General features: G+C 40.4%; 2 long non-coding RNA genes across 5 annotated transcripts in view; one reads left to right on the plus strand and one right to left on the minus strand.

Moving 5' to 3' along the window:
• The window catches only part of LOC113627243 (uncharacterized), a 230310-nt gene that overhangs the window by 194011 nt on the left and 12127 nt on the right, over positions 1-24172 (plus strand). The window lies entirely within an intron of this gene.
• Positions 1-24172, minus strand: part of LOC113627241 (uncharacterized) — a 99633-nt gene that overhangs the window by 46341 nt on the left and 29120 nt on the right. For 2 of the 4 annotated variants that reach the window (XR_003435478.1, XR_003435479.1), the window contains exon 2: positions 4867-4951. The exons of 1 other annotated variant lie outside the window; for it this stretch is intronic. This is a non-coding gene — a long non-coding RNA (uncharacterized LOC113627241). Of the gene's footprint in view, positions 1-4866; positions 4952-5660; positions 5847-24172 lie in introns of those variants that run through there. One more of the 4 variants, XR_003435480.1, reaches the window with a different exon arrangement.

Here is a 24172-nt window from a genome sequence, read left to right on the forward strand (position 1 = left end):
ACACAACGGCCCAAAACCTATGGGACACAGCAAAAGCAGTTCTAAGAGGGAAGTTCATAACAATACAATCTCACCTCAAGAAAAATCTCAAATAAACAATCTATCCCTACACCTAAAGCAACTAGAGAAAGAAGAACAAAGAAAACCCAGTCAGCAGAAGGAAAGAAATCATAAAGATCAGAGCAGAAATAAATGAAATAGAAACAAAGAAAACAGTAGCAAAGATCAATAAAACTAAAAGCTGGTTCTTTGAGAAGATAAACAAAATTGATAAACCATTAGCCAGACTCATCAAGAAAATAACGGAGAAGACTCAAATCAATAGAATTAGAAATAAGAAAGGAGAAATCACAACTGACACTGCAGAAATACAAAGTTATAAGAAACTACTACAAACAACTCTATGCCAATAAAACGGACAACCACAAAGAAATGGACAAATTCTTGGAAAGGTACAATTTTCCAAGACTGAACCAGGAAGATTTAGAAAATATAAATAGACCTATCACAAGTAATGAAATTGAAACTGTGATTAAAAATCTTCCAACAAACAAAAGTCCAGGACCAGATGGCTTCACAGGCAAATTCTATCAAACATTTTGAGAAGAGCTAACACCCATCTCAAACTCTTGCAAAAAACTGCAGAGGGAGAAACACTCCCAAATCCATTCTATGAAGCCACCATCAACCTAATACCCAAACCAGAAAAAGATACCACAAAAAAAGAAAATTATAGGCCAATATCACTTATAGATGCAAAAATCCTGAACAAAATACTAGCAAACAGAATCCAACAGTATATTAAAAAGGATCATACACCATGATCAAGTGGGATTTATCTCAGGGATGCAGGGATTCTTCAATATACACAAATCAATCAATGTGATCCACCATATTAACAAATTAAAGAATAAAAATCATATGATCATCTCAATAGATGCAGAGAAAGCTTTTGACAGAATTCAACACCATTTATGATAAAAACTGTCCAGGGCTTCCCTGGTGGTGCAGTGGTTGAGAGTCTGCCTGCCGATGCAGGGGACACAGGTTCATGCCCCGGTCCGGGAAGACCCCACATGCCGCGGAGCAGCTGGGCCCGTGAGCCATGGCCACTTATCCTGTGTGTCTGGAGCCTGTGCTCTGCAACGGGAGAGGCCACGACAGTGAGAGGCCTGTGTACCGCAAAAAAATATATATATATACTGTCCAGAAAAATGGGTAGAGGGAATCTACCTCAACATAATAAAGGCCATATATAACAAACCCACAGCAAACATCATACTCAATGGTGAAAAACTGATAGCATTTCCACTACGATCAGGAAAAAGATAAGGATGTCCACTCTTGCCACCCTTATTCAACATAGTTTTGGAAGTCCTAGCCATGACAATCAGAGAAGGAATAAAAGGAATACAAATTGGAAAAGAAGTAAAACTGTCACTGTTTGCATATGACATGATACTGTACATAGAGAATCCTAAAGATGCCACCAGAAAACTATGAGAACTAATCAATGAATTTGGTAAGGCTGCAGGATACAAAATTAATGCACAGAAATCTCTGGCATTCCTATACAGTAACAACGAAAAATCAGAAAGAGAAATTAAAGAAACAATCCCATTTACCATTGCAACAAAAAGAATAAAATACCTAGGAATAAACCTCCCTAAGGAGGCAAAAGACTTGTACTCAGAAAACTATAAAACACTGATGAAAGAGATTAAAGATGACATAAACAGATGGATAAAAATGCCATGTTCTTGGAAGAATCAATATTGTGAAAATGACTATACTACCCAAAGCAGTCTACAGATTCAATGCAATCCCTATCAAACTACCAATGGCATTCTTCACAGAATTAGAACAAAAGAATTTTACAATTTGTATGGAAACACAAAAGGCACTGAATAGCCAAAGCAATCTTCAGAAAGAAAAACGGAGCTGGAGGAATCAGGCTCCCCAGCTTCAACTATACCACAAAGCTACAGTAATCAAGATGGTATGGTACTGGCACAAAAACAGAAACATAGATCAATGGAACAGGACAGAATGCCCAGAGATAAACCCACTCACATATGGTCACCTAATTTATGACAAAGGAGGCAAGAACATACAATGGAGAAAAGACAGCCTCTTCAATGAGTGGTGCTTTGGAAACTGGACAGCTACATGTAAAAGAATGAAATTAGAACACTCCCTAACACCATACATAAAAATAAACTCCAGATGGATTAAAGACCTAAATGTAAGGCCAAACACTATAAAACTCTTACAAGAAACCATAGGAAAAACACTCTTTGACATAAACCACAGCAAGATCTTTTTTGACTCACCTCCTGAAGTAATGAAAATAAAAACAAAAATAATCAAATGGGACCAAGTTAAACTTAAAAGCTTTTGCACAGCAAAGGAAACCATAAACAAGACAAAAAGAGAACCCTCAGAATGGGAGACAATTTTTGCAAATGAAACAATGGACAAAAGGATTAATCTCCAAAATATACAGACAGCTCATGAAGCTCAATATCAAAAAATCAAATACAATTAAAAAATGGGCGGAAGACCTAAATAAACATTTCACCAATGAAGACATACAGATGGCCAAGAGGCACATGAAAAGATGCTCAACATCACTAATTATTAGAAAAATACAAATCAAAACTACAATGCTGTATCACCTCACACCGGTCAGAATGGCCATCATCAAAAAATCTACAAACAATAAATGCTGGAGAGGGTGTGGTGAAAAGGGAACCCTCTTGCACTGTTGGTGGGAATGTAAATTGATACAGCCACTATGGAGAACAGTATGGAGGTTCCTCAAAAAACTAAAAATAGAACTACCACATAACCCAGCAATCCCACTACTGGGCATATACCCTGAGAAAACCATAATTCAAAAAGAGACATGTACCAAAATGTTCACTGCAGCACTATTTACAATAGCCAGGACATGGAAGCAACCTAAATGTCCATTGACAGATGAATGGATAAAGAAGATGTGGCACATATATGCAATGGAATATTACTCAGCCATAAAAAGAAATGAAATTATTAGTAGTGAGGTGGATGGACCTAGAGTCTGTCAGAGTGAAGTAAGTCAGAAAGAAAAAGAAATACCATTTGCTAACGCATATATATGGAATTTAAAAAAAATGGTACCGATTAACCTAGTGTCAGGGCAGGATAAAGACGCAGACATAGAGAATGGACTTGAGGACACAGTGGCAGGGAGGGGGAAGCCGGGGCGAAGTGAGACTCGCATCGACATATACACACTACCAAATGTAAAATAGCTAGCTAGTGGGAAGCAGCAGCATAAGACAGGGAGATCAGCTCAGTGTTTTGCGACGACATAGAGGGGTGGGTTAGGGAGGGTGGGAGGGAAGCTCAAGAGGGAGGGGATGTGGGGATATATGTATACATATAGCTGATTCACTTTGCTGTACAACAGAAACTAACATAGTATTGTGAAGCAGTTATACTCCAGTAAAGATCTATTAAAAAAAAAATCCCTCACTACTATATATAAAATAGATAACCAACAGGGACCAACTGTATAGCACAGGGAACGATGCTCAATATTTTATAATAATCTGTAAGGGAAAAGAATCTGAAACGTGTGTGTGTGTGTGTGTGTGTGTGTGTAAACTGAATCACTTTGTTGAACACCTGAAACTAACACAACATTGTAAATCAACTATACTCCAATTTTTTTAAATGATGAAAAGTCATATAAAAGATACGGTGTATATATATACAATGAAATACTTCTCAGCCATAAAAAAGAATGAAATAATGCCATTTGCAACAACATGGATGGACCTAGAGATTATCATACTAAGTGAAGTAAGACAGAAAGAGAAAGACAAATACCATATGATATCACTTATATATGGAATCTAAAATATGACACAAATGAACCTATCTATGAAACAGAATCACAGACACAGAAAACACAGTGGTTGCCAAGGGGAAGGGGGTTGGGGGAGGGATGGAGTGGGATGCCAGGGTTAGCAGATGTAAGCTATTATATATAGGATGGATCAACAACAAGGTCCTACTGTATATAGCACAGGGAACTACATTCAGTATCTTATGACAAGCCAGAATGGAAAAGAATATGAAAAAAGAACATACATATGTATAACTGAATCACTTTGCAGTGCAGCAGGAAGTAACACAACATTGTAAATCAACCATACTTCCTTTAAAAAAAAAAAAAAGACCAGGTTTGGAGAGTCTAGGAGGTGACATGACCACACCCTTTTCTGGGAAGGATCTCTTACAGGCCCCACCCCCGTGGAGGCAGCCAGCCAGAGCCAGGCGAGGTCTGTAGTAAATGACCCTGTCCTCCCCGGTCATAGTTGATTGGTAGACACAGTGTAAACCTGGCTAAGTTCTCTCTCCAGAAAATCAGAAGAAGGTGATACCGAGTCTGGGAGTCTTAGGAATGAGCCACTTGAATGCATCAGTCTAGAGCAGTGCTCTGGTGTAGAACCTTCTCAGTGATGGAAATGTTTTGTAGCTTGCACTGTCCAATACAGTAGCCACGTGTGGATACCAAGCAACTGAAATGTGGCTACTGTGACTGAGGAACGGACTTTTTAATTTTACTTAAATTTACATTTAATAGCTAGTGTCTATTGTATTGGACAGCACACCTCTAGAGGCCACTTTTATGGCCTTCAGCTTCTACTACGGAATCCCCAGAGCCTCTTTGGTTATCTCCTTTGCCAAGTTCAGCTGTTGCATCAGTTTCACAAGACACCCTAGGAGCTTTCCAGTAAATCCCCCAATTTACTTCAGCTAGCCAAAGGTGCCTTAATTAAGATAGGGTGTTAATTAAGTTAAAAGCTTAAATACCATCCTTTTGCAGAGGGATGTCTGTCCATCACATTAAAACCATCCATATGTGAAGATGCTGGAGCTCCTCTTGCCCATGGGTATTCTACCAAAGTAGGAATGAAGAAGGTGGATTAATTCTTTAATGCCTAATACCCTAAGCAAACTATCTTCTGAAGTCACAGGGCGATCCTATTTGAAACAGAAAAGAATTAGTGGCAGGACTTATTTATGTCAGAGTTACATGGGACTCAGCATTAGCCTGGGGATCTGGAAAATCTGAGCTCACAGTCTACCTTTCCCCTTTCCCTGGATGAGGTGTGACAAGCTATGTAGTCACCATAAGTCTCAGCAGCCTCATGATTTTAAGGAAGCCTTAAAACCAGACTATCATTAAGGTCATTCTACTTCTATTAGACTGTAATAAGCTATAAGCCGTGAGGGCCCTGCCACTGTCTTACTCACTGTTGTGTCCTCACAGAGCCAGTGTGGAATAACACTGTAGTTGATGGCATCTCGGATTGGGTCCAGGGGGAAAATGGAAACTTCATCTTGAAGGTGAACCAGATTTGGGCCAAAGGTGAACAAACTCCAGAGGTTATATAGGCAGTCATTCCATTGGGAGTGTCCCAATTTGACATTCATGGGCACAGTCTGACTACGGGTGACCTTGAGCCTCTTCTCTATGCCATGAGCTTTGGTTCCCCTGATCGTAAATAATAAGACAAATGGGGACTTTCCAATTTAAACATTGCAACCATTATCACACAATAGTTTATCTAACTCTAAAAGTTTGTGAGGCATCCTTGTCTTACCATCACTGCCACCATCATCACATCATTGTTACTCCTTTGCAGATGGGGACACCAAGGCTCAGAGAGAGGAAGCCAGCTGATTCAGATCCCACTGTTAGTAAGTGGATGAGGCAGAATTCACAACCGGGTCTTCTGACTCTAAATTCAACACTTAGTAGAGAAGAACATCTGTATCTGCTTTAAAATTGTACGGAGACAGATGAAATACCATATGTTTAATACTTTGGAGAGAAAATGTGAAGCAAATAAAGTTTGCATTTTAAGAGATGAGAAGGGCAAGGGTGTCATTCTTTTCTGGGTCTGCGTTTTGAGGTATGTTCTTGAAAGTCTGGTGCGTGGTTGTTACCTACAGTATAAAAGTAGACTAACAATTATGGGGAAGTCTTGAGAGCAGACCTTCCATGTAAGCCAGATTACTGTTGTCCTGTGTTTAATTGTAGCCAATTCTTTTGGCATCTTCTATTGTTCTCAGTAAACCCTTAACAACAGCCCAATGTGGTCAATACTACAATCCTTAATTTTAATATGAAGATGGTTTGATACAGAAAAGCTAAATGATGTGTCTAAGATCACAGAAATACAAGCTGACCAAGCCAAAATTCACATCTCAGATCTGACTGCAGAGCACAAGTTCTAATGCAACAATTTCCTTCCTGTTAATTACGAACCTTTAATAAAATTTCACCTTAATGATTCATCTGTGTTTTATTGGTACCACATGAAAAGAAGCCAGTATCCACACTGGTGATATCATAGGACTTCTAGGGGTCAATATGATGGTGACAAAAGCATCGGCATGAGAAACCCCAAGGTGAGGTCACACTTTCCTAGATATTTCCTCACTGGTGCCAACATCAGAATAAAGTACCATGGATTTTCTTAAACGTGGGGGTGGGGGATGCAGCAGAAAACTACCTTAACACTCTTACTAGATCATATCTGACAGAATGCTCCTTATTCATCTTGGTACTACATAACCAAGCTCAGAGCCAGATACAGTAGAAGCTGTTGGATATATGAATCATTCTGACTCCTAATACTGATAATAGGGAAGCTCACACACACTGTGCTCCAGCCTTTGTCTTATTTCAATCTCCTGTAAAGCACCATTTATGTATTACATGTGAAGAAGGCAGGAAGATGAATGTGAGGTTAACACGTATTATATTTTCTCATTAAAAGTTATAGTCGGGCTTCCCTGGTGGTGCAGTGGTTGGGAGTCCGCCTGCCGATGCAGGGGACATGGGTTCGTGCCCCGGTCCGAGAAGATCCCACATGCCACGGAGCGGCTGGGCCCGTGAGCCATGGCTGCTGAGCCTGCGCGTCTGGAGCCTGTGCTCCGCAACGGAAGAGGCCACAGCAGTGAGAGGCCCGCGTACCGCCAAAAAAAAAAAAAAAAAAGTTATAGTCACCTATTACAGGAACACCATCACTTGAGGTATGTGGTTAAGGAAGAACCTGTATCTGGACCAAAATGAGGTCCCCTCCAGAAGGTTCTACCATATCAGGGACATCATGGGGCATGGTGGGAATTTTTTGAACAGGCCAGGCCAGGTGAGCATCCGTGAAACCCATGCTGAGGATGCGTTTGGGGGACCTTAGATATTTAGGTCATTAACACCTGAAGTTACTCCTCTCACAACAGGCTACCTTGGAGATGGATAGCCACCTACTATGAAAGTGAGATTTCATGGTTTCTAGGTTAGTGATGACTTTGATGTTCCAGTGCTGGGGATTACTGATCTGTCTTTGGTCTGAATTCACCTAACCTACTTTATGGTCTATAATAAGGGACTGTTGGACTAGAGAGTTTCTATCAGTATCAAGGGCTGAAATCACATACATGGCTCTTTTGTTTGTAACTCTCATGCTCCCAAGAGTGAGAGGCGGTCAAAGACGGTGTGGCCAAGAATGTAGAGAAAATCAGGTAATGGCATATTATCAAGAACTGGAGGGCACTGAGATGGTTAGTTAGGAGGAGAGATGCTCGTAAGGAAGGAAAGATTTGTTTTTCACATTCCTCTAGGGCTGGTTATTCAATGATAATCAAAATATTCTGTTTGATCCAAGAATTAATGGGGGGGGGGATCACGGAGAAAGAGAGTTTACCTAGACTGAACGTGCCTTAAGACAAGGGGCCGTGTCTATGCCATAATCTCCATGTGTCACACTGTGTCAACCACGCCATCCAATATTAACAACTGTTTGTTGACAAGCTGAACAAAGTGATTAAACGTATTCAACAAGGGACTTTATAGGAGTCAGAATTGTCTGAAAAGTATAAGGACTTCCTGGGCTGGTTATCAATTCTGTCACTAGATGCTTATTATCAGAGTCTGGAGAGTCGCCTGTCAGGTGATCTGTCCGTGTGAGAGATGCCCTGATAGGCAATTTTCTAAGATGCCACAGTGATATAAACATAGTCCACTATGGTGGACACATTATAATATAAATCACTAATCATATATCAGTCCTTGGAGTCAGTTGCCTTAGTGAAGTGGGTTTGGGATTTGAGTGGCAAAGACCCTGAAGTGCGAGGGAGAGCTCTGACTGGGGAGGAGGACATAGTAGGGGAGGCCAGGTCTTCGACTAAAAATGTACCGTTAGAACAACCAGTTATAATGTTGCCCAGGAACCTAATGTCTTTCCCCCCAGGACCTGTTGGCTGCTCTGCCAAGGTCTTGGGGGGTTACCTTTTGTGAGTCTGGCGGAAGTAGAGAGGAACTTCCATCTCTTATGAACTAGACACATTAGTTGTCATTTCTCTATTATCAGGTTTTCCCCACACCCTTGAATCAAGAGTTTGACAGATACCTACTTACAATGCATACATGCATACATGCATCTATCCATCCCTCTCTTCCCCATTCCTGGAAAGTACACTGTAGTGGGCTTCAAGTGATCTTCTATAAACTTCCATGTGACCAGGGCCAAGGCCCTTAATCTCTGTAAAAGGAGGCATCTGCTGAGTTTCCTCCTAGAGTCTTTCCCTTTTCTAATGTATCATTACACAATGTGCAGTACAGGCATAGTGCAGGCTAAAGATATAACACCTGTTTCCTAATCTAAGGGAACTTTGGACCTCGATTTGTAGAATCACACAAGTGATAACACAAGGCAACAACCAAAGCCACATGACTGGGCAGAATATGGTTGTGTTGAAAGAAAAGAGGGAGCGGTAAGTTCTGCTAAGGGTTAGGAGAGGGAGAAATCCCAGGGAGGAATTCATGGAAAAGCTGGATAAAGAGCTAGGTTTTTACTGATAAGAATTCAACTGATGGAGAGAAGCAAGGAGGGATCGGATCAAGATGGCAGAAGAGTAGGACGTGGAGCTTACCTTCTCCCACAGAAACATCAAAGATACATCTACATGTGAAATGAGATTCTCACAGAACATCTACTGAATGCTGGCAGAAGACCTCAGACTTCCAAAAGGGCAAGAAAAACCTCCACATAGCTTGGTAGGAAAAAAGAAAAAAGGCAAAAAAAAAAAAAAAGGAATCAGGACAAGCCCTGCGCCCTTGGGAGGGAGCTATGAAAGAGGAAAGGCTTCCGCACCCTGGGAAGTCCCCTCACTGGCGGGGAGATCAGCCAGGACAGAGGAGGAGCTTCAAAGACTTGGAGGAGAGGGCAGCAACCAGTTTGCAGAGGGCAAAGCAGAGAGAGACCTACACAGACAGTCCGTGCCACTGCCTGGCACTCCCCAGCCTGACATGCTCCCCTGCTGGGGCAGGCAGGGCCTGGGTGCTGAGGCTTAGGCTTCAGAGGTCAGACTCAGGGAGAGGACTGGGGTTGGCTGCATGGAGACAGCTTGAGGGGGCTAGGGTGTGGTGCACCACAACCAAGGGAGTCTGGGAAGAAGCCAGCTTCTTTGATACTTGCCAGAGAGGCAAGGTGCCATTGTTTGGGGGTATGCGAGGAGAGGGGCAGGACCACCATAGGAGCTTCTTTATCCAGGCATGCGGTCTCAGGTGGCAGGGTACTGCCTACATGCACTCCAAGGGCAGGTGTGAGCTACTGCTGCCATCTAAGACTCCAGAGGCAGGCACGGACTCCTGCTGCCTCCAAGGGTCCCACAACTGGGCACCAACCACTGTCCCCATCTCCTCAGGCGTGTGCACAACCCACCACCTCCAAGGGTCCCATGCCTGGGCACCAACCACTGCCCCCGCCTTCTCGGGAATGCACCTGGGCCGCATACCTGCACACCCTCTATCAAGGGGATAATGGCAAGCACACACTGAGTAAAGAGATGGCAAGCATCCAAACCAAAAAGAGCCCCCATGCCCAAAAGAAATTAAATCCACACAAGTTACGCAGGGATGCTCCCATGTATAAACAGTCCTCCAAGACTAAAATAGATAATCACTTCTCCTAAATTCACAGAGTAAGAGAAATATAAGCAAAATGAAGAAGCAGAGGAACCACTCCCAGTTGAAAGACCAAGAGAATTCCCCTGAAGGAACAAACAATGAAGCAGACCTCTTCAGTCTAATAGACACCAAGTTCGAAAAGGAGGTAATGAAAATACTGAAGGAGTTAATAAAGGCTATTGCCAGAAACGCAGACTAGTGTTAAAAGGAACTAGAAACTATAAGTAGGAGCCAAGAAAAATTAGACAATTCATTTGCCTAGATGAAAGCTGAGCTAAAGGCAATGAATAGCAGAAGGAATAATGCAGAAGAAAGAATAAGTGATCTGGTAATTATAATTTGGTAATTATAATAATGCAGAAGAAAGAATAAGTGATCTGGTAATTTGATTGGGAAATTACCCAATCAAAACAGTGGACAGAAAACCAAATGAAAGCAATATAACAGACCTATGGGATAATATAAAGCATGCCAATCTATGAAAGCTGAGCTAAAGGCAATGAATAGCAGAAGGAATAATGCAGAAGAAAGAATAAGTGATCTGGAAGATAGAATAATGGAAATTACCCAATCAAAACAGTGGACAGAAAACCAAATGAAAGCAATATAACAGACCTATGGGATAATATAAAGCATGCCAATCTATGGGGATTCCTGAAGGAGAAGTTAGAAAAGGGGATTGAAAATGTATTTGAAGAAATTATGGCTGAAAACTTCCCAAACCTAAAGAAGGAAACAGATATCCAGATTCAGGAAGCACAGAGGGTCCCAAACGAGATGAACCCAAACAGACCTACACCAAGACATATTATAATAAAAATGGCAGAAGTTAAAGAGAGGATTCTAAGGGCAGCAAGAGAGAAAAAAAATAGTTAATTACTCTTTTAACTTTCCCTTAAGGGAACTGCCATAAGGCTATTAGCTGATTTCTCTACAGAAATGCTGCAGGCCAGAGGGAGTGGCAAAAATATATTCAAAATCTTGAAAGGGAAAAATCTGTGACGTAGAATGCTCTACCCAGCAAAATTCTTTCTCCTCCTATTCTAAATGATAAAGAATTTCAGACAAGCAAAAACTAAAAGAACACAGCAATACTAAACCCACCCTAAAAGAAACACTGAAAGGTCTTCTCTAAATAGAAAAGAAGATGATACAGGAAGGAGGAAATCTCAATTGGAAAGTAAATCACTTAAATTAGCCAGTATACAGATCAAAAAAAAAAAAAAAACTATTTGTGAAAGCAATGATGTACACAAGGAATAGCAAAAGGATAAATATGAAGATGTAAAAAAGGACATCAAAATCATAAAATATGGGGAAGGAGGGTAAAAAAATGTAGATTCTTTTTTTTAGAATGTATTTCAGCCTATATGCCTATTAGTCTAAAGCAAGCAGATACAGGAAAGGGTTAACATACTTGAAAAACAGGGCAACCACAAATCAAACACATACAATAGATTCACAAAAAACAAAAAGAAGAGAACACAAGCATAAAATAAAATCATCAAACCACAAAAGGAAAAAGAAAGGAACAAAGAAGAAACATAGAATCAACAGGAAAACAAGGTTTAAAATGACAATAAATACAATGTATCAATAATTACCTTAAATGTCAATGGATTGAGTGCTCCAATCAAAAGACAGAGTGGCAGACTGGAGAAAAAACAAGAGCCTACAGTATGTTGCCTACAAGTGACTGACCTTAAGGCAAAGGACACACATAGATTGAAAGTGAGGGGGATGGAAAAAGATATTTCATGCAAATGGAAATGACAAGAAAGCAGGAGTTGCAATACTCATATCAGACAAAATAGACTTTAAAACAAAGGCCATAAAGAAGGATAAAGAAGGACACTATATAATGGTAAAGGATCGATGCAAGAAGAGGATTTTACACTCATCAATACATATGCATCTAATATACGAGCACCTGCATACATAAAACAAATATTAACAGACATAAAGGGACAAATTGATGGGAATACAATAATAGTAGGAGACTTTAACACCCCACTCCCATCAATGGACAGATCTTCTAGACAGAAAATCAGTAAGGCAACAGAGATCCTAAATGATACAATAGAACAGTTAGACTAAATTGATATTTTCAGGACATTACATGCAACCACCCCCCACCCAAAAACAGAATACACATTCTTTTCCAGTGCACATGGAACATTCTCTAGGATTGACCACATACTAGGGCACAAAACTAACTGCAACAAATTTAAGAGTAGAAATTATTTCAAGCATCTTCTCTGACTACAACAGCATGAAACTAGAAATCAACCACAGGAAAAGAAATGAGAAAAAAAAAATCACACGGAGACTAAAGAACCTGCTATAAAAAAACCCATGGGTCAACAAGGAAATCAAAAAGAAAATTAAATAAATACCTTGAGACAAACGACAATGAAAACACAACCATACAAAATCTATGGGATGCAGCAAATGCAGTTCTTAGAGGAAAGTTCATAGTGATACAGGACTTCCACAAAAAACAAGAAAAATCTCAAATAAATAACCTAACATACCACCTAGAATTATAAAAATAAGAACAAAAAAACCCCTAAAGTCAGCAGAAGGAAGGAGATAATAAAGGTCAGGGGGCAAATAAGTAGAGATTTTAAAAACAATAGTAAAAATCAATAAGACAAACAAAATTGATAAACCTCTGGCCAGGCTCACCAAGAAGAGAGAGAACCCAAATACACAAAATAAGAAATGAAAAAGGAGAAATCTCAACCAATACTGCAGAAATACAAAAAAATCATAAGAGAATACTATGAATAATTATATGCCAACAAATCTGACAACCTAGAAGAAATGGACAACTTTCTAGAAACATACAGCCCACCAAGACTGAATCAAGAAGAAATAGATAATTTGAACAGACTGATCACTAGAAGTGCAATAGAATCTGTAATTTAAAAACTCCCTACAAACAAAAGTCAAAGACCAGATGACTTCACAGGCTACTTAAACATAAGACACGACACCATAAAACTCCTAGAAGAGAGCATAGGCAAAACATTCTGACATAAATTGTACCAGTGTTTTCTTTGTCAGTCTCCCAAGGCAATAGAAATAAAAATAAACAAATGGGACCTAGTCAAACTTACAAGCTTTGCACAGCAAAGGAAACCATAAACAAAGTGAAAAGACAACCTACAGAATGGGAGAAAATATTTGCAAATAATGTGACCGACAAGGGCTTAATCTACAAAATATACCAACAGCTCATACAACTTAACAAAAAATAAACAACCCGATCGAAAACTGGGCAGAAGACCTTAATAGACATTTCTCCAAAAAGACATACAGATGGGCAATACACACACGAAAAGATGCTCATCGTCACTGATTATCAGAGAAATGCAAATCAAAACCACAATGAGGTATCACCTCACACCAGTCAAAATGGCCATCATTAAAAAGTCTACAAATAACAAATGCTGGAGAGGGTGTGGAGAGAAGGGAACCCTCCTACACTGTTGGTGGGAATGTAAATTGATACAGTCACTATGGAGAACAGCATGGAGCTTCCTCAGAAAACTAAAAACAGAACGGCCATATGATCCAGCAATCCCACTCTTGGACATATACTCGGACAAAAGTATAATTCAAAAAGACACATACTCCTATATCCATATTCACAATAACCAAGACATGGAAATAACCTAAATGTCCATCAACAGATGAATGGATAAAGAAGATGCAGTACATATATACAATGGAATATTACTCAGCCATAAAAATAATGAAATAATGCCATTTGCAGCAACACAGATGCAACTAGAGATTATCATACTAAGTGAAGTAAGTCAGAAAGAGAATGACAAATACCATATGAGATCACTTATGTGTGGAATCTAAAATATGGCACAAATGAACCTATCTACAAAACAGAAACAGACTCACGGACATAGAGGACAGACTTGTGGTTGCCAAGGTTGGGGGTGGGGGAGTGATGGGTTGGGAGTTTGGGGTTAGTAGATGCGAACTATTACATTTAGAATGGATAAAAAACAAGGTCCTACTGTATAACACAGGGAACTATGTCTAATCTCCTGGGATAAACCATAATGGAAAAGAATATTAAAAAAATAATTTACATATATGTGTATAATTAATTCACTTTGCTGTACAGCAGAAATTAAACACAACATTGTAAATCAACTATACTTCAATTTTTAAAAATAGAGGAAAAAAACAAAAAAGAAGCAAGGCAGAAGGGCTTCCCAGAAATGGTGGAGAAGGCACATTATGTATGAAATCATGAGTACTGAAACAGGTGAAGAGCAATCTAGGTGTTCTGTTTTGTATGGGTCAGTTATGAGGCCAGACAATAGACATCTTTAAAAGCCAGGCTAAGGACATAGGGCCTTCCAATCAATGTAATGGGGAGCCTTTAAAGGCTGAGCAGGGTAATGCCTTATAAATAGCTTTTTGGGGAGAATAATCTGGCAGCCTGGAGGAACGTGGACTTATTACGTGGGACAGAGTTAGAAGGCAGAGAAACTAGACAGAAATGTCTTATTCCAGGTTGGCTCTTCTTCTGCTGGAAAAAAAAAACCCTCAGCTTCCAACAAACTGCCTTTCATTATGACACAAAAGCCATAAAAGTAGTGACGTATATAAAAGCAGTACAGGATGTTTTAAGTGGCTTTATGAAATAAAAGCAGCAGTAGATAGTTAAAATTGGAATGTCCTGCATCAGGTTATAACCATCTGAGTCTGGGAAGTTGCAACAGCAATGCAATCATATTTTTATAGCTCATCTTCGTCTTTTCACTCAGATAACTGAACTATGGGTGGGTGAGAAGGGAAAATCCAGCCAATCAGTGCCATTAAAGAGCAAAGGACGAGAGTCTTTGAATTTCAATGGCCACAGAAATGACCAGATTGATAAAAGAATCCTTACTTCCCCAAATCAGAAAGATGTGTGCTGTGAAGGGGTAAGATTGATACTTGGGAAAACAGGTTCCCTAACAAAAGAACGTGATTGGTAGAGAGCAGTCACATCTGGCACTTTGATACCTGTGACTTCATTTCGTACCTATCTCAGTTCTGCGTAGGGCGATTTTCACAAACTCACAGATGCAGAAGCTGGGGTTCAGAGAATTTGAGAAACTTGCCCGTGGCCAAACAGTGAAGACGTCGTGTCCCTGGATGCTTCCCAACATGGATGCTCTCTCTCACGTGGTGTCTTTTGAGGCCACAAGAAACTTTTCATAAACTTTGATCTCTTTGCTGGTCTGTGAAGACGAGGTATCTTTCTGAAGCTACCAATGAGGGTCTCAGACTGGAGTGTTTCGTTTCATTTGTTCACCTATGACTGAGACAAATCCTGCTCGGGGCTTTTAGAAAAGACTCCTTTCTATTGGCAAAGTTGACCGTCTAGGGTCTTCTGTAGGCTAGGGATGGAGGTAGATGGCTCTGATGATTGCACGATCAGGTGAAGAATGGTTTGCTCAAGATAAATGGTTTGCTTGGTACAATGTGTTCTGAGAGCTTTGGGTATTAGTGGCTATTATTCTGCATGACACACACCGTGAAGACTTTCTTTGATTTTGCCCCCATTCCATCCCAGCTTGAGGTTAGCAAAGTGCTAACTTAAAAATTATTGTATCAAGGAATAAAGGGCAGATAAGGTATTTGAATATATATGATGCTCCCCAAACTAATTAATTTATACTGATACCCTCGTGACCCAAGGAGAAATCTGAGGCCTGGAGCGGTCACGTCATCGTACATGAAAGGCAGCTCACAGATTGAAAGCTAGATCGGCCTCACCCTTAACACCCACACTTAAATGGCCTCAGCTAACCCCTGCCATACACATGCTTCTACTTGCACATATACACAAAGATGGTTTTGATCTGGTAGCATTCAATTCTGTGAAGACGGACAATGTTTATATCTCTTCATGGGTTAGTTAATAGAGAGAATAATGTAGTTTAAGTCAACTATCATGTTGAAGTACCTCCAAGAAGCTATAAGAAAGAGAAAACATATGAGAGTAAAAGGATTGGAAATGAAAGTATAGGCCCCGTGGTCAGCCAGGGTTTGCCTCCTCACTCCGTGATTTACTAGCTGAATGAGAATTGTACCTGCCTGTAAGGTGGCGGTGAGAATAAAATGACATGATGCACGTGTGCTGCTCCGCTCTGGGCCTGGCACCTACTAAAAGTTCCAATCATGATAGATATCACAGTAGTAACAGTAATAACATAATATGTATTGAACACTTACTATGTGTCAGGCATTGTTCTAAGTGATTTATGCACGTCAACTCATTTGGTCCTCATGACAACCCCTTGAGGTAGGTATTTTTATTACCATCTTCTATTGTAAAGTTGAGGTAACTGAGGCATGGAGATGTTATGCAATTTGTCCAAGGCCTGACAGCTGATAAGTGGTACCCAGTAGTGGGACTCCATAGTCTGTATTCTTAACCACTATGCTATGTGTCTTCTCTAGTAGTTGTGGAAGACCGCTTGTAGAGTACAAGGACGTGTCCAGTTCCTACAGTTAGAGGCCAAATCTGTAGGCCATTGGAAACCAAGCCAGGGAAAACTTTGGGGTGCAAAGGAGGGGCCACATCCCATTGAAAACATCAGCATGGCTCATGAAAGACAGGATTTGAGATGGGCCTTGAAGGATGAGTCAAGATAGGTACAGATGAACAGATAGGAGAACATTCAGGTAGCATGACTATATAAAGAACAGTTTGAACTCTGTTACATGGGACTACTCAACAAATATCTCAGTCATTGGGTTGTAGCCCACCTGACTTCCCATGAACTATACAGCATGATGCTGGTGTCGGGTTCAGACAGAGCTACATCAAATTCAGCTCTACCACTCATGAGCTGTGGCTTTGACTCCTCTATCTCAGCATATCAGTCAGTAAATGGGGTTATCACACCTCAAAGCACTGCCATGATTCTAAATGAGATGCTGTAGATAAAGGGCCAATGGTGGGTTTCAGTAAGTATTGGCTTCCAGGTCAGGTCCTTGCCATGGCTTCCAAGTGAGACCTACGCAAGTTCAGAGTGAGAGCTGCTGGGTGAACCTGAGCTTACCCAGCCAAGTATATTGTATATGTCAATTGTGATTTGGAATTCTTGCTCTGCACACCTTTGGAGTATCTAGACCTGTATCACGTTTGTCTAGAAAACACATCCTAAATCACCTCTGAGATTTTCTTCCCCTATATTTTTATAAAATTCTTAGAACTTCTGTCATGGGAGACAGTGTTTACTATTTCTGAAGGGCACCTTTTCGTGCCCTTCAGAACAACCTTACAAGCCTAGGGAAGGGCTCTGATATACCACTTCTCACCGGCTCATGTGACATGAGCCTCTTAAGGAGGGTTGCCAAATAAAATACAAGATGCCCAGCTAAACTTGCATTTAACATAAATAACAAGTATTTTTAAGTATAAGTAATACTGGGATACACTTATACTAAAAAAAAAAATTGGTTGTTTATCTGGAATGCAAATTTAACTGGGTATCATATATTTTTATTTGTTATATCTGATAACTCCATTCCTAAGGTCCAGGGAACTCTACCCAGTGGTACAGTTTTGGAATCAGACAGATCTGGGGGTTCAAATCCTGATTCAGCCGCTTATTGGCTGTAACTTTTCACTTCACCTCTGTGAAGTGAAAACCCCTTGTATTAATCACGATAATTATAGGTGAAGATACTCCTTTTAGAGACACTGGAAAGATAAAGTGAAATGGCCTAGGCCAATACAACTGGTATACCTCCCAGTGCATGAAAGAAGTGCCACATCTGTGAAAGGAACTTCATGTGTTTGCAAAGCACTTGGTCAGTGTTATTCCCAGAAACTGTACAAACTGATTGTGGCTACTTTTTCCCCAAGGCGTTAGCTCAGATGTCCAGACTCCCACTTCCGAGCTTTCTCCGATGTCTCTGGGAGACTCCCTCACATGAGTCATTGTTGTCTTCAGTCAACTGGAGGAAGACTCAGAATGAAATCAAATCCCAACATTTGCAGCATGGTTCATTGCCATGGCTTGCTTTCAAGTAGAGTCCTTGAAAGCAGGATTCCTCAGGAAAGCCTTTTTCTCTTTGATGATTTTGTTCCTGAATATGGAAAATCCATTTTAAGTGAAGGAATGAGGGGTATGGTGGTGGAGCCGGGATCAGTCTCACCCAGCACGTAAAATCTACAACAGCACCATCACTGAACACGAACCATGAAGACACAAACTCCAGAACTCACACCAAATACTCAAGGTATGTGTTATGCCCAGTTCACAAAGGAAGAAATCGAGGCTTGTTGGCATTATGTAATCTTCCCCCAATCACATAGACTGTAAGTGGCAGAGCTGGGATTCAAACCCAAGCCCAACTCACACCAAAAGCCACTTCTTTTCTACCACCCAAGGGTACTTCTTGTTTTTCCCAGTTTTTCTCAGCAATGATTAAAAACAACAACAACAACAACAAAAAAACACCACAAACAAAACACAAAGCATCTGTTTCATGAACCAAGAACGTGGCTCTTCTGGCTCCCTTCCCTCCCATCCCAGCCCCTGAAAGGGGAAAAAGAAACAGTGTCTTGTGACATTTCTACCATATCCTTAGGGACTGCAGCCACAATGCCTGGATTGCTCAGAATTTCACCTTCCACATTTCCTCAGCCACAAAAGCCATTGACTGCCACCACAGCCCCAGCATAGCTGGTCCCTTGTTCGAAGCCTGAGAAATCCCCTCAGGATCTTACTTCAAGCAGAGGGGCCATGCCAGGTCCTGGAGGTACTAGTGATCTAGAGGAACAGGATCTGAGACAGGCCTGTTTCATTTATTACCACATCGTCTGGAGAGAGAAACCCTGTCATACTGATGAGGAAGATCAACCTGTCCAGCTAATGGCTACTGGTTGCGACGTGACCCATACTCAGAGCACAGGGTGTCCTGATGCGTCCACAGAGACAGAAAAAAGAGCAGAACTCAGGGTTCTGGGTCTACCAGTTGAGTGCACCTGGATAACTATCATTGTTGTCATTACTGTCATGGTACAGTAAGTTCCAGGCACTAGGGGACTGCTTAAACATGAACAAAATACATTAATCCTCCCTCTTCCTCATTAACCCCACTCCACCCTACAGTCTGGTGAGAGACACAGACTCACAGAGAATATGAGAAGTTCTGAGAGAGAACGCAGGGAACCCCGAGGGAAAGCTGGCTGTGAGAGACCTCAGGGTAGCTTCCTAGATGAGACACCATCTACGTTGAGCCTTGAAGAAAAAGAAACAACGTTCCAAATAGACAGACTAGAGAGCACGTTCTAAAGAACAGATGCAGAGTGACATCATTAAGATGGTGACATAGGTTGTTCTGAACTTTAGAAAATCTATGAGAAGACCAACTGACCACTATCTATGGACAAGAGAGTGCTGTAAAAATCCTAGAACATGGAGGTGAGGCTGAAGTATTCCCTGTAACACAGAGAATGAGATGGGCCACGTCAGAAGAGTAAGAAGCACAGCTACACTTTGAGGGCCTTGCCCCTCCTCCAGACTGGTGTAGCAGCACACCAAGAGGGCACCCCACCCCAAACCTACAGTTCCTCTAGTGGCGAAAGAGCCCGAGGTGGACATCCAGCTCCCCCAGCATTGTGGGACGCTTCTCAGGAGGCCCACTCACATCTCAGTTCATATGGATTGTGGGGGAATCTGTGAAACTTGAACACTGGGAATCGGGTAGTGGTGGAGGAGAATGAGGCTTACAGCAACCAGTGCTTGATCTTGGCAGACCCAGTGCCTACTGAGACAGTAGCCGTGTATATCCCAGAGGCACTGCTCATCTGCAGAGCCAATGGTGGCCCAGTTTGAGCAGGGAATTCATCCGGGAGTTGGTCTGTCCGATTTAAGAACCCAAATAAGAAGCTATGTTGGCCTTGAAGCCAGTTCAGCCACTCCCCTTGGGCAGGGAAGCTGATTCATAGCCTCTCCTACTGCTAAGTGTAGCTCCCATTCCAACCTGACCAGGAAGCCTGAGCAGAGCACATGGAAAGCTGCTTAGACCAACAGCACTTTAGTGGAGAGTATGGCCAGTGGCTCTGCCCATCTGTAGAGCCAGGGCAGTGGCCCCATCTGGACTTGGTACACAGTCCTGCCTGATTTTGTCCCCAAACAAAGAGCCTTGCCAGCCCTGGGGTCTATTCTATGGCCCCACCTGGGCAGAGAATCTAATTTACAGCCTTACCCACTGTTGAATACATCCTCCAGCCTGCATAACCAGGAAGCTTAACCAGAGTTACTGGGAATCTGTAGCTCATCCTGTAACCCTGATTACAGTGGAATCCAGCTAGTGGTCTTGCCTATCTGCATAGTCAGGGCAGTGGCCTGTCAGGCCAGGGAACATGGTGCATAGTTCTGCCTAATTTGGTCCCAAACAAGGACCCTATAGCCTTGGGGCTGTATGGTGGTCCTGCACAGGTAGGGAAACGAATTGAAAGCCTGACACTGCTGAAAATAGCCTTCAGCCCGCTTGACCAGGGAACCTAACCAGAGCACATGGGAAGCTGTGTAGCCCATCCTATGGCTCTCCATACAGCAGCACTTGAACAGAGAGCACAGCCAGTGCCTCTCCCTGTCTGCAGAGTAAAGCCAGTGGCACCTTCTGACTGGAGAATTCAGGGTGCAGTCCTGCCTTACATGGGTCATTTAACAACCAGCTGTGCTGATCTTGGTGCCTGTTCTGTTACTCCACCTGGGCAGGGAAGCTAATTCATAGCCCTACCTACTGCTGAGTATAGTATCCAGTTCTGACCATCTAGAAAGCCTGACCAGAGAATCTAGACCACTGCAGAGCCTATGCTACAGCTGCACTAGTTCAGGGAACCAAGCCAACGGTCTTATCCAAATGCTCTCGGCCAGTAGCACGCCCCCACCCAACTTTAGAGCTTGGGCAGTGGCCTTTCCCCCATGTAGACCCAGACAGCAAGCCCCACTGCTGCTGGGATGCTACCAGCTGACATGTCCAGAACGCCAAGCTAAGCTGACTATAAAGAACTGTCTCTGCCAAAGTGAAAATGCAAAGTCTGGAAGAGGGGACAACTTACTCAAATGCACAGATACCAATGTAAAGAATCAAGGATCACGAAAAATCAGGTAGGTTAACAAGACACCACCAAAGGAAACCAATAAAGCTCCAATAATTGACCCTAAAGAAATGAATATCTATGAACTGTTAGACACAAATTTCAGAATAATCCTCTTAAAGATGTTTAAGGACTACAAGAACACCAGACAGACAACAAAAAGAAATTGGGAAAACAATGCATGAACAAAACAAGAAGTTCAACAAAGAGATATAAAACATAAAAAAAAAACCCAAACATAAATCCTAGAGATGAAGAATACAAAGGATGAACTGAAGAATTCATGAGAGAGCTTCAACAGTAGACTCAATCATGGAGAAGAAATAATCAGTGATCTAGAAGATAGAACATTTGGAATTATCCAGTCAGAGAAGCATAAAAGAAAAAGGATAAAAAAGACTGAAGAAAGCCTATAAGACTTATGGGAAAACATCAAAAGAAACAATAAATGCATCATGGGAATCCCAGAAGGAGAAGAGAAAGAGACATAGTATACTTAAAGCAAATCTGAAAATTTCCCAAACATGTGGAGAAAAACAGACATCCAGATCCATGAGGCCCAAAGGACCCCGAATAGGTTAAACGTGAATAGGGTAGTACTACACATTAGAGTTAAACTGTCAAAAGTCAAAGTAAAAAAAAATAATTTTGAAAGCAGCAAGTGAAATGAAACAAGTTACATACAAAGAAACCATGTAAGATTATCAGATTTCTCAACAGGAACTTTTCAGGCTAGGAGAGAATGGGATGATATAATCAAAATATTGAAAGAAAAAAAGTCAACCAAGAATTATATACCCATCAAAGCTGTCCTTCAGAAATAAAAGACAGATAACAATTTTCTCTAACAAACAAAACCTGAAGGAGTTCATCACAATCATACTGGCCATAAAAGACATGCTAAAGGGAGTTCTTTGAGTGCAAGTAAAAAGATGCTCATTAACATTATAAAAAAGTATATCTGAAGATAGTGTCAAACTCACTGGTAATGGAAAATATATAGTCAAATCAGATTCTCTAATATGGAAATAGTGGTATGTAATTCACTTACAACACTACTTTAAAAGTGAAAAAACAAATGTATTAAATATAGCCAGGACTACAATAATCTATTATTGGATATACAATATAAAGTACGTAAATTGTAATATCAATCAACTAAAATGGGAGGGGGGAAGTAAAAATGTAAAGTTTAGAAGTGCTATTGAAGTTAAGTTGTTATCAGTTTAAAATAAGGTGTTAAAATTTAAGATATTATATGTAAGCCTCATGGTAACCACAAAGTAAAAGCCTGTAGTAGTTGCACAAAAGATCATGATAAAGAAATCAAAGCATACCAAAAAAAAAATGTCATCAAATTACAAAAGACAACAGCAGGGTAAAGGGGAATAAAGGAACTAAAAACAGAAAATGTTTAGCAAAATGGCAGTAGTAAATCCTTATGTATCAATAATTACTTTAAATATAAATGGATTAAATTCTCCAATCAAAAGACATAGAATGACTGAATGAATTAAAAACAAGATGCAAAAATATGTTGTCTACAAGAGACTTTCTCTAGCTTCAAACACATACCTAGACTGAAAGTGAAGGAGTCAAAAAAGGTATGTCAAGCAAATGGTAACAACAACCAAAAAAGCGGAGTAGCTATGCTTATATCAGACAAAACAGACTCTAAGCTAATAATGTTTAAAAAAATGTAAAGCAGGTCATTATATAATGATAAAGGGGTCAAACCATCAAGAGGATATAGTAATTATAAATATTTATGGAACCAACATTGGAGCACCAAAATATATCAAGCTATACTAACAAAACTAAAAGAACAAACAATAACAGTTGTGGATGTTAATACTCAACTCTCAACAATGGATACATCATCCAGACAGAATCAATAAGGAAACAGATTTGAACAATACTGTAGACAAAATGGTTCTAACAGACACATAAAAAACATTCTATCTAACATCAGAAGAATACACATTTTTCTCAAACCTACAGAAAACATTTTCTAGGATAGATCATATGTTAGACAACAAGACAAGTCTTAGCAAATTGAATAATACAGAAATCATACTGAGTGTCTTCTCTGACCATAATGATATGAAACTAGAAATCAGTAACAGGAGGATTGTTAACAGGAGTAACAGGAGGAAAATTGGAAAATTTACAAATACATGTAACAGCACTCTTCCTGAACAACCTATGGATCAAACATTAAAATAAAAGGGAAATTTAAAAGTATCTTAAGAGAAACAAAAATGGAAAAAAATCAAAACCCATGGGATGCATAAATAATAGTTCTAAGAGACATTTATAAAGAGACATTTATATGCATTCTAAGAGACATTTATATGCATTTATAAATGCATATATGAACTAAATAGAAAGATATCAAATAAACAACCTAACTTTACACCTCAAAGCACTAGAAAAAGAACAAAGTGAGCCCAAAGTTAGCAGAAGGAAGGGAATAATAAAGATTAGAACAGAAATAAACTAGAGAACAGGAAAGGAATAGAAAAGATTTAAAAAACTAAGAGTTGGTTCCTTGAAAAGATACACAAAATTGGCAAACCTTTAGATAGACGTATGAGGAAAAAGGAGAACCAAAATTTACAGAATTATAAATGAAAGAGGAGACATTACAACTGATACCTCAGAAATAGAAAAGATCATAAGAGGCTACTATGAACATATGTATGCCAACCTACTGGACAACCTAGAAAAGCTAGATACATTTCTAGAAATTAGAGCCTACCAAGACTGAATCAGAAATAACAGCAAGTCTAAACAGACCAATTACTAGTAAGGAGACTGGATCAGTAACAAAAACAAAACAAAGCAAACAAACAAACAAAAACTGTCAACAAATAAAAGCCCAGGGCTAGGTGGCTTCCCTGATGAATTTTACTAAACATTTAAAGAAGAATTAATACCAATCCTTCTCAAAATCTTCCAAAAAGTTAAAGAGAAAGGAACACTCCCAAACT

Source organism: Aethalodelphis obliquidens, unplaced genomic scaffold (assembly GCF_003676395.1).
Source record: "Aethalodelphis obliquidens isolate GAN/ISIS:26980383/991018 unplaced genomic scaffold, ASM367639v1 scaffold20, whole genome shotgun sequence".
Taxonomy (NCBI): Eukaryota; Metazoa; Chordata; class Mammalia; order Artiodactyla; family Delphinidae; genus Aethalodelphis; species Aethalodelphis obliquidens.